General features: G+C 39.6%; 1 long non-coding RNA gene across 10 annotated transcripts; it reads left to right on the top strand.

The window, feature by feature from the left end:
* Positions 1 to 1,796: 1,796 nt before the first annotated feature.
* LOC119275994 lies at positions 1,797 to 7,841 on the top strand. 10 transcript variants are annotated; one of them, XR_005136162.1, is made up of 13 exons: positions 1,798 to 2,283; positions 2,395 to 2,447; positions 3,247 to 3,318; positions 3,492 to 3,548; positions 3,855 to 3,939; positions 4,037 to 4,127; positions 4,470 to 4,566; positions 5,189 to 5,431; positions 5,725 to 5,844; positions 5,998 to 6,125; positions 6,215 to 6,287; positions 6,875 to 6,916; positions 7,582 to 7,841. It is a non-coding gene; the product is annotated as an uncharacterized LOC119275994 (long non-coding RNA). The 10 variants fall into 10 exon arrangements; XR_005136159.1 differs by having other exon boundaries at positions 5,998 to 6,287; XR_005136158.1 differs by lacking the exon at positions 6,215 to 6,287 and having other exon boundaries at positions 1,799 to 2,283.
* The last annotated feature ends 2,555 nt before the right edge of the window (positions 7,842 to 10,396 follow it).

Genomic DNA, 10,396 nt, shown 5'->3' with positions numbered 1-10,396 from the left:
ATACTTCGAGCATACTAACAAAGCAATCATGTCTTCTCAAAATAACATGGCCGAAGAAAGCTATCCCTACAAAATCATATAGTCTGGCTATGCTCTATCTTCATCACATAAAATATTTAAATCATGCACAACCCCGGTTTCAGCCAAGCAATTGTTTCATACCTTAGTATTTTCAAACTTTTTTAATCTTCACGCAATGCATAAGCGTGAGCCATGGACATAGCACTATAGGTGGAATAAAATGGTGGTTGTGGAGAAGACAAAAAGGAGAAGATAGGCTCACATCAACTAGGCGTACCAACGGACTATGGAGATGTCCATCAATAAATATCAATGTGAGTGGGTAGGGATTGCCATGCAAAGGATGCACTAGAGCTATAAGTGTATGAAAGCTAAAAAGAAACTAAGTGGGTGTGCATCCAACTTGCTTGCTCATGAACGCCTAGTGCACTTTTAGGAAGCCCATCATGGAATATACAAGCCAAGTTCTATAATGAAAATTCCCACTAGTATATGAAAGTGACAACATAGGAGACTCTATATCATGAAGATCATGGTGCTACTTTGAATCACGAGTGTGGAAAAAGGATAGTAACATTGCCCCTTCTCTCTTTTTCTCTCATTCTTTTTTTTATTTGGGTCTTCTCTTTTTTTATGGCCTCTTTTTTTTTTGTCCGGAGTCTCATCCCTACTTGTGGAGGAATCATAGTCTCCATCATCCTTTCCTCACATGGGACAATGCTCTAATAATGAAGATCATCATACTTTTATTTACTTACAACTCAATACTTAGAACAAAATATGACTCTATGTGAATGCCTCTGGTGGTGTACCAGGATGTGCAATGCTTCAAGAGTGACATGTATGAAAAATTTATGAACGGTGACTTTGCCACAAATACAATGTCAACTACATGATCATGCAAAGCAATATGACAATGATGAAGTGTGTCATAATAAACGGAATGGTGGAAAGTTGCATGGCAATATATCTCAGAATGGCTATGGAAATGCCATAATAGGTGGTATGGTGGCTGTTTAGAGGAAGGTAATGGTGGGTGTTATGGTACCGATGAAAGTTGCGCGGCACAAGAGAGGCTAGCAATGGTGGAAGGGTGAGAGTGCGTATAATCCATGGACTCAAGATTAGTCATAAAGAACTCACATACTTATTGCAAAAATCTATAGGTCATTAAAACAAAGTACTACACGCATGCTCCTAGGGTAAGGGTTGGTAGGAGTTAACCATCGTGCGAACCCGACCTCCACTCATAAGGAAGACAATTAATAAATAAATCATGCTACAACTTCATCACATAACGGTTCACCGTACGTGCATGCTACAGGAATCACAAACTTTAACACAAGTATCTCTACAATTCATACTTACTCCACTAGCATGATTCTAATATCACCATCTTCATATCTCAAAACAATCATAAAGAACCAAAATTCTCATAGTATTCAATGCACTTTATATGAAAGTTTTTATTATATCCATCATGGATGCCCATTATATTAGGATTAATTTAAACCATTAAAGAGGCTAGCCAACTCGCATGGAGAAGGATCCCCCGATCGCTTCCTTCGATGGCCGTTCGATCGTGTTCGAACTGGTCTTTGACTTTGTTTCGACCGTTAGATGCTCGCTGCTCTCGCTGCTGGTTTTTACCGTGTGGTAAGTTTGCATGGCTAATGACCGGTGGGCTCTTGTTCCATGCCTATTGGCTGGGTAAGCCGTTTCGAGGTGCGAGTGCGCCCTCTCCCCGCACGCCGCGTGCACGTCGCACCATTTGCGGGGGCGTGGCCCAATCCAATCGCCCACACTCCGCAACCCTCCCTCCCTCCTCAATCTCTCTCCCTCAGCCGCCACAAACCCTAGGTCCTCCCCTTCTGCCCTGCTCTCCACCGCGCCGCCTCCTCCTCCCCTTCACCATTCCCTCCAGCGGCAGGCACAGGGAGACAACGGCGGCGCTTGATTTCATCCGCCCCGCTCCCCTCCCTCTCCATTGCGCCTCGGCCTCGGCCACCCCGTGCTCTGCCGGCGCCCGTCGGCCTCGATCCAGCCTCAGCAGGAGGAGCTCGCCGTCGAGACACGAGGAGGGGAGCAGCAGGATACAGGAGCATGGCCTTCTTCTCGCGCTGCAGCCGCCGGCCTTGTCGTGCTCGAGGAGGAGGAGCAGCAGGAGGGGTGCACCCAGCCACCAAGGTAGCCGTCGTCGAGGGCTTCTTACACCTGAACCTCGACCTCCACGGCGCTGGCGTCCAGCCACTCGAGTTCAAGGTGCCCCCCTCCCCTCTCCCCCCTCTCTGTTTGGTTCTTTAATTTCGGCAGCTGTGGATGTGGTTTCCCCCTCACGCCTCCCTGTTTGCTCTGTTTTGTTGGTGGATGCAGGGAAGGAGAGGAGGATGACGCCCAGACATGGAGAGGAACAGCAGTAGCTCAAGGTCTTTTCTCCTCCACGCCTCCCTATGCCCCTTTCTCGTTTCTATGTGCTATTTTGTTCAAGGTTTGCTATTTTGTTTGCTCCTACGGATTCTAATGTGGCTGCCATATCTGTGCCAAGCAGTGCCTGCTTGTATGACTTGTTGTATTCATCCTTGTTATAACGTTGATCAAGATTAATAAGGCTTAGGAGCATTATATTTGAGTGTCATGAAGGGTACTTGGTGCTTTTACTATGTTATACGGACTTGATGCCAACTGAAGATTTAAGACTCGTGAATATGCTCAAGGGTAGAAAACTTTGATACAAAGAAATGATGTGGGTTGGTGCGCCATCTAGAAAATGGAAACAGAAACATATTATATGCTTTTTGTATACCAATCTGCCTCTAAACCAGCTAGGCACACCACTATAGAGAATCTGCGCATAGCACAATTCCTTCTAGTGTATCATCCTATATGACTGTAATAAGACTATATAGAGCATAATTTACATAAAAGGGCCTAGAGACATCCTTTGCTTGTTGACAAAAAAATGTTCCAACACAGTTTCTCCCACCCAAAAATGAACGAACCTAATTCCATTATAGGGGATTACGTGCTTTGCTGCATGAGCTGCAGCTGCTTATCCTCCGCTCGCTGTGTTGGATAATCTTAGAGAGTAAATCATGCCGTAACTCATGACTCAGGACCAATACAGGTAGATTGGTACAGTTTTGATGTTTTCTTACTGTTGTTTATGCTCTACACAATCTGCTACAACTTCATAATAACATGTCGTTTGGTGTCTTGTTTCTGCAGAAAAATGAAGCAAGACAAGCTGGAGAAGCTCGCATGGACATCCAATTTCATGTACCACTCAACTGAACCGAGGTAATGTTTTATTTCCACAAATCTTCTAGAGTAACACATCTTTTGTTTCCCCTTCGCTTCCCACTCCTTTCCAATCTAGGCTGCCCACCTACGTCCGCATCTTTTTTCTCTCAGTTTTTACTGCTTGATTAGCTGGTTCTCTGATAATCTTATTTTGATTCTTCAACTTTTAGTTACTTGTGGAGACTATAAGAAGAATTTATAGGAAGAGTTTGATCAAGAAGAGCAAGGTGAATTATATCTCTCTTGAACACAGTCACACCTGTTCCTGCATTTTCGGATTTTTCTGTTTAGTGGAGCACATGCCATGATTTTGTACTCCTCTTACCCACTGAGCAAAGCTACATTTGTAAATGAAGGTCTTAGAAGTTTTTTGTTTTTACCTTTTGGTCTGATAGATCAGTATATGGTATTGGTCATGTGAACAGAGGCTGTCCATTCTCCTTCTGATAGATCAGTACATGGAATTATTATGTACAGATGACCCTTCCAAGATGAATATTTGAGTGCTCTTGTTTGAAATTTTTTGTTCACAGGAGCAGGCTGACACCCGTAGTTGTTTGGCATCAAATTCAGAAGATACACATCATAAGATTGAAGCAATGCTACCTGAACCAAAGGGTTGTACGCCCACCATTATTAATATTCCATACTATTCGTGTTCTTCAGATCCCAATAATTTATTTGGTCTTGCTTTTGACACAAAACACAAGTACAGGCAAAGAGAAGACGAGGTCGAACTCCAACACCGGAAGGTATCTTGGCACCAAACCATCATGAGGAGAAGGGGATGTGTTGCTGTACATGAGGTGTTAATAAAGTTTCACATTCTTTGTTCTGGTAGATTTGGTGTGTTGGGTTGCCATGTTTGCTGTATTTATTTTCCTTAGATTGCTCCGGTGTTTTTGGTGCAAATTGACCAGGGAGGGCCTAGGATTTTGTCAAGTTTTTGTCAGTTTATTCTATGTATAGGACTGCGCTTCTATGTGTCGTTTCCTTCAAACTGTCATTGCAACAAAAGATGAAGGGTGTCTTCGTGATCAGTAGACTAGTGTGTGATACCGCCTGTTGTAGTTCTATTGCTATGCATACATGGGCAATAAAAGTAATATAGTTTTGATGATGTCTGAGTGTATCTTGTGTATGTGCAGATAAGCAGCCCAGTTCAGAAGTGCTTTATAGAGGTCCTGTAAGCTTTCTAGACATACATGTTGTTTCCAGTCTCTCTCGGCTTCCCCAATCCTAGAGGTAATAATATGATTTCTTTATGTTGTTTGCCCAAATTAAGAAGTGAACTTTTGCTGCATATTTGCTCGATGTGTGTCCTGTAAACTCTAAGCTTTCTAGGCGTACATGTGCACATGTATTTGTTAGTTACTAATATGAATTCTGGATGTTGTTTGCCGAAATTCAGAATTGAACTTTTGCTGAATATTTGCTCGCTGCATGTCCTATAAACTCTAAGCTTTCTGGGCGTGCATGTACACGTGTATTTATTAAGTAATAATATGATTTCTTTATGTTGTTTGCCAAAATTCAGAACTAAACTTTTGCTGTATATTTGCTCGCTGTATGTGCTGTAAAATGTAAGATTGTAAGCATACATGTATACATGTATTTGTTAAACTAACAACCTTATGACTGCAAATACCATTTAAACAAACAGTAGCCCCTTGTTCTATGGAACACCTATTTTTATTGCCAAGCAAGCCCCATTTTTTTTTGCGGTTGCAGCCACCTGATCACTAACCTGGATGAGTAGACATTATTTACGGACTTGCCTCCTTTCACGTCTCCACGGATGCAAATTATTTTCAAGCAGCCCTAAGGTAGCTTTTAAGAGTGTTCGAAAAAACGGGTACTATTTTAGATTAAAGGCGGCCAAGGCCAGGGAGGACGAGGTCAGGGAGTACAAGAGTGATGTGCTGAACCCCTCCGCGGAGGAGTTCATGCCGCTCTCCCGTCGCTAGGGGGACGGCGCATGCCACCTATCGGCCGACGCGCCCGTCTTCGTCTCGCCCGGGATCGACTACTATGCTCCTCCGTCCACCAACTCTGTCCGTGCAGGTGGCCTGTTTCCTTCCACCCCAACCTTCTCCACTGTCTCCCCAGCGTAAGTAGTTCATTTGGTTAATCTGTTTTGTGTTTTGACATGCATCATTTATTGTAGACTGCTAGATCGATGCTACTTCCATTATTATTATTTTTATTACCTAAGCGCCGAACAAGCACTCTTGCATTGGAGATGCCCTGATTAGCTTCTTCTACAAATTTGTCCCAGTGCAATTAGCAGGCTAGCATATTTGAAAAATGAAATTTTGAATGACATATAGCAGGATATGCATGTATTCCTACTCCTATCTTATATGGACAAATAGATCTAACAGTTGGCTTGCTTGCTTGCAGTGGTACAGGTGTGATCTTCATGGAGCTAGCCATCATTGGATTTGGTAATACATAATCACTTAATCAGAGAGCCCAAGGTGAGAAGGGACGAGCATCTAGAACACCACCACCTACTAATCAGTGAGCTACTATCTGTCTTTGAATGAGTTACTTAACAAGAGAAGGCGGGTAGCAATAGAACACATGCAATCTCAATGTTTACTAATTATCTATTTTTGAATTTATTCGTTTGCAACTGCTCTGAATCTGGGTGTTTTGCTTGCTGCTTTGTAGGAGTTTCCTACCTTTCTTCTGCAAATCTGGAATGCCTTTATGGCATGATCATGCAAAAAAAGTACCTTGATGCAATAATGGATTTGATTATCATTGGTTACTCTGTTTTCATGAATTACTATCCAACTGTAAGTCTGTTCTATACCCTAAGGCCGATGTAAATCTGATAGAAGATTAAGTTATTTAATTTTAACTAAAAAGGATAATTTTCTTTCAGTCGCTTGAACCTGTCCAGACCTGAAAAATACTTATACTTTGAAAGCTTGATACATGAGTATGTAATTTTACAGGTATGTAGATAGCCAACAATGTTATTGTTCAAATGTACTCGAGCCAGGTTTTCGGTGTTTCATTGGAACCAAAAGAATTGCTAATATTGTTTTGATGAAAACATGGTCGCACTTGTCGGTGTTGTAGTGGCATAGGAATTTTTTTCCCTGAGATCCACTATGAAGTTGATTGAAAGTCCATTTCCCTAAGATCCACTATGACAATGAAAAAGATTTCTGAAAACTGTGTCACCATAAATGTTCCATCATTGTCCATAGCAGTCCCGTGCCATATTAATTTCAGAAGAATAAATTCTTATTCAGATGTTCATTGTGTTTTTATGTACTGCTATATCTAAAAAAGCAAGTTTCAGCTAAAACCAGAGTCGTGGTTAAGATACTCTTCCCACCTAGGATATGTGTATATGTTCAGATTGCTAACTTTAAACTATAGTTGTAGAAAATGTGGTGCCCTCGCTTATTTTTCTAATGCATGAACTTAGGGTAAATGTTTTATGTGTAATGCGTGCTTGATTTCTTTTTGATTCTAGTGGATTTTGATTTTCTCCACCATGCTTCTCTCCAACGGGATGAGTCTGTTTTTGCAGCAGCGGGTGATGCATGTGCTTATTGTTGGCTGTTGCTATGTGGTATGCATTTTCTCATTGTTTGCTGTTTGTTGTTTGCTATGATTAAGATACATTGGCATGTACATTTTATATCAGTATTGTTTTCAACACCACCTATCACTGTATAATTTGCCGTTAATAGAGTAGTTTCTCCTTTGTTGCATTGCATAATGCTAGCAAGCTACATTGCACCATAAACAAAAATAATCCTCTTCCAAGGTTAAACCTGTGTTTTTCCTTCTAGTAAAGATCTTCTCTGGAAAAGATCAATTCCGTTAGCCTATAATATTGCAGTTCTTTCGTATCCTTCAAAGATTCATAAATATTTTCTGTTTCCACTCCATTCGTTCTCATGGATTTTGAAAAAAATATTTTTTTTGTTGATTAATAATATTGCTTTCCCTTTCAGTTTTGTGGTGGTCGATGCATGTAGAATATACAGACTTTCCTAGAATGGCGCCTTTTAGTTTTTCTGCTTGATGTTAGGTCATTGATGAGAACACCTACGTATATGATTGATGCATTCATGATATCCTATATACTGAGAAATATTTTTGTTTTCCGGACATTATTTTCTAAATCATATCAACATATTACCTGATATGGTCTTTGAAGTTTCTATTTTATTGCGAGCTTTGCACTGGTCAACTTGAGTATGGTATGGTTATCTTTTCTTTTGTTTACAGGCGATGTGTGGTAGAAGCTGTACTCACTGGAAGACTATCGTGCTGTGTATAAACCATGTTCTATGATTCACTTCTGTTATGCATATTTACTTTCCAGTTTTAGGACTGAAATCTATCCATTGTAATGAATTTGGTTGTATGGGCATTACCTATTTGACTTCGGCTTGCTTCATCACATATAGACTGCTTTTCTTTTCCCCATTGCGTGTATGACCTAAAACTATCATGTATATGAGGCAAGTTATTAGCAATGTTTCACATTTTCTTACTTGCAATATTGTGCTTGCCTATTCAGGTGTTCCAAGACCCAAATCATCAGAAAAACAACACATACAACACTTTTTTCTTTTGAACTTTGGTTACCCTAATACACCCCTGTTCATTTTGTTTATATAGTGGTTAGAATAGTAACCATATGTGCTTGCTCAATACTGATAAATGGAATATTTTCAAAGCACGTATGGTGTGGGTCTGTTCGCAATTTGGCGCAACGGGAGATTACTGAAAAATACACATTTTTTCAACATGACATGGTCTTGAAATGGGACTCTACTACCAAATTAAAATGTGTAGGTATATCTCATTGTAGATGACAAGTCTCTATTTTTTATTAAAGGGGGTTAAATTTGTTATCATATATGCTTGCTCGCTACTAAAACAACTAAAACATGGAATTTCTTTTCATGCTGAACATGGACTCAGTGGGTCTTTGCGCCATTTTGTTACCTAGCTGACGAACTGAGAAAGAAAGGAAGGGGATAGACAGTCTTCACTGGCTCCTCCCCCTACCGCTTCATATTCAGCTCCTCACGGGCCGCAGGCATCGCACTACGTGGGTTGGGCTAAATAACATATGGGCTATCCTAATACCTCCTGTTCCCTATATCTTCGTATATGCACAACAAAGACATGTTTTTTTCTTAGGTTTCTTATCTTTTTTCCTTTTTTTGCAAGAAAAATATGCATGGCCAGGTTTCTCATTATGATAATCATGTTTCCAAACTTGCTAAAAAAATACAACCATGCCAACTTTACTCTCTCATCATAGTGCCCATATTTTAAAAGTGAACATATGCATATTATGCAAAGTTTTCCTTTTCCCATACTATTATTTGACAACGTAATAAACATGTTTAAAAAATAGCATGATTTAGTTGAAGGTTCTTGCAACATGAAACTATTTTCATCGATAACATTTCTTCAGCAAGTCTCTGCGCCATTTGGCGCAATGGATCAACTAGTTTTATAACGAAAGAAAATTACCATTATGTTATAAAAGAATCTCAAAAAAATATTAGTAAAGCATGAGAGTTCAACAATTTCTATAAAATAAAACCACCGCTGTGCTCTAATAGGATATAAGTGAAGCACTAGAGCAATATAGTCTAGCTCAAAAGATATAAGTGAAGCACATAGGGTATTCTAATAAATCACGATTCATGCATGTCTTTCCCAAAAGGTGTGTACAGAAAGGATGATTGTGGTAAACTAAAAATCAAAGACTCAAATCATACAAGACGCTCCAGGCAAAACACATATCATGTATTGAATAAAAATATAGCCTCAAGTAAAGTTACCGATAGATGAAGACGAAAGAGGGGATGCCTTACGGGGCATCCCCAATCTTAGGATTTTGGTTGTCCTTGAACTTTACCTTGGTGTGCCTTGGGAATCCCCAAGCTTAGGCTCTTGCCACTCCTTATTCCATAGTCCATCAAATCCTTATGCAAAACTTGAAAACTTCACAACACAAAACTCAACAGAAAATCTCATGAGCTCCGTTAGTATAAGAAAATAAATCACCACTTTCAGGTACCGTTGTGAACTCATTATTTATTTATATTGGTGTAATATCTACTGTATTCCAACTTCTCCGTGGTTCATACACACCGATACTACTCACAGATACATCAAAATAAGCAAACAACAGGCGAAAAACAGAATCTGTCAAAAACAGAACAGTCTGTAGTAATCTGTAACTCTCGAATACTTCTGTAACTCCAAAAATTCTGAAATAACTTGGTGGACGTGAGGAATTTTTATATTAATATTCTGCAAAAATAATCAACTTAAATCACTCTTCCGTAAAAAAATGACAACTAATCTGGTGAGCGTTAAAGTTTCTGTTTTTCAGCAAGATCAAATCAATTTTCACCGAAGTCTTCCCAAAGGTTCTACTTGGCACAAACACTAATTAAAACATAAAACCACATATATCCAGAGGCTAGATGAATTATTTATTACTAAACAGGAGAAAAAAAATCAAAGAACAAAAATAAAATTGGGTTGCCTCCCAACAAGCGCTATCGTTTAACGCCCCTAGCTAGGCATAAAAACACGAATAGATCTAGGTATTGCCATCTTTGGTATGCAATTCCTTGCTCATCAAATCCTCCAAAACTCTTATTAGAAAATCTATCCTTTCCCTTATTTCCCTTTTAGAAGATGAACTTAAATCATGGAAAGAACTTTGATTTGTAATTTTAACATTCATAAACCCATAGTCGGGATCATTACCGTATATATCATCATATAAATGCGTAGTTCATTTCTAACGGGTTCCTTCATCATTTTATTCAACCAATATCTATTGAGTCCTACATAAATTCCTCTATGAATCCCATCAAACTCCTCAAAAGCCTCAAGGTACAAAGATTGAGATATTTCTGGATAGGGAACTCTCTTCCTAAGATTTTCACTATAAGATTGATAATATCTAGCTTCCAACCAACGCATGGTTTCTTTATCATAAAGAATATCTATAATTTGAGGGTGTTCAAGATCCTTTTTATAGAAAGAAAAAATATCCCTAGCT

The sequence above is a fragment of the Triticum dicoccoides genome, chromosome 3B (assembly GCF_002162155.2).
Source record: "Triticum dicoccoides isolate Atlit2015 ecotype Zavitan chromosome 3B, WEW_v2.0, whole genome shotgun sequence".
NCBI lineage: Eukaryota > Viridiplantae > Streptophyta > Magnoliopsida > Poales > Poaceae > Triticum > Triticum dicoccoides.
Note: the sequence above shows the minus strand (reverse complement) of the source record. Positions and strands in the feature narration are given on the sequence as shown.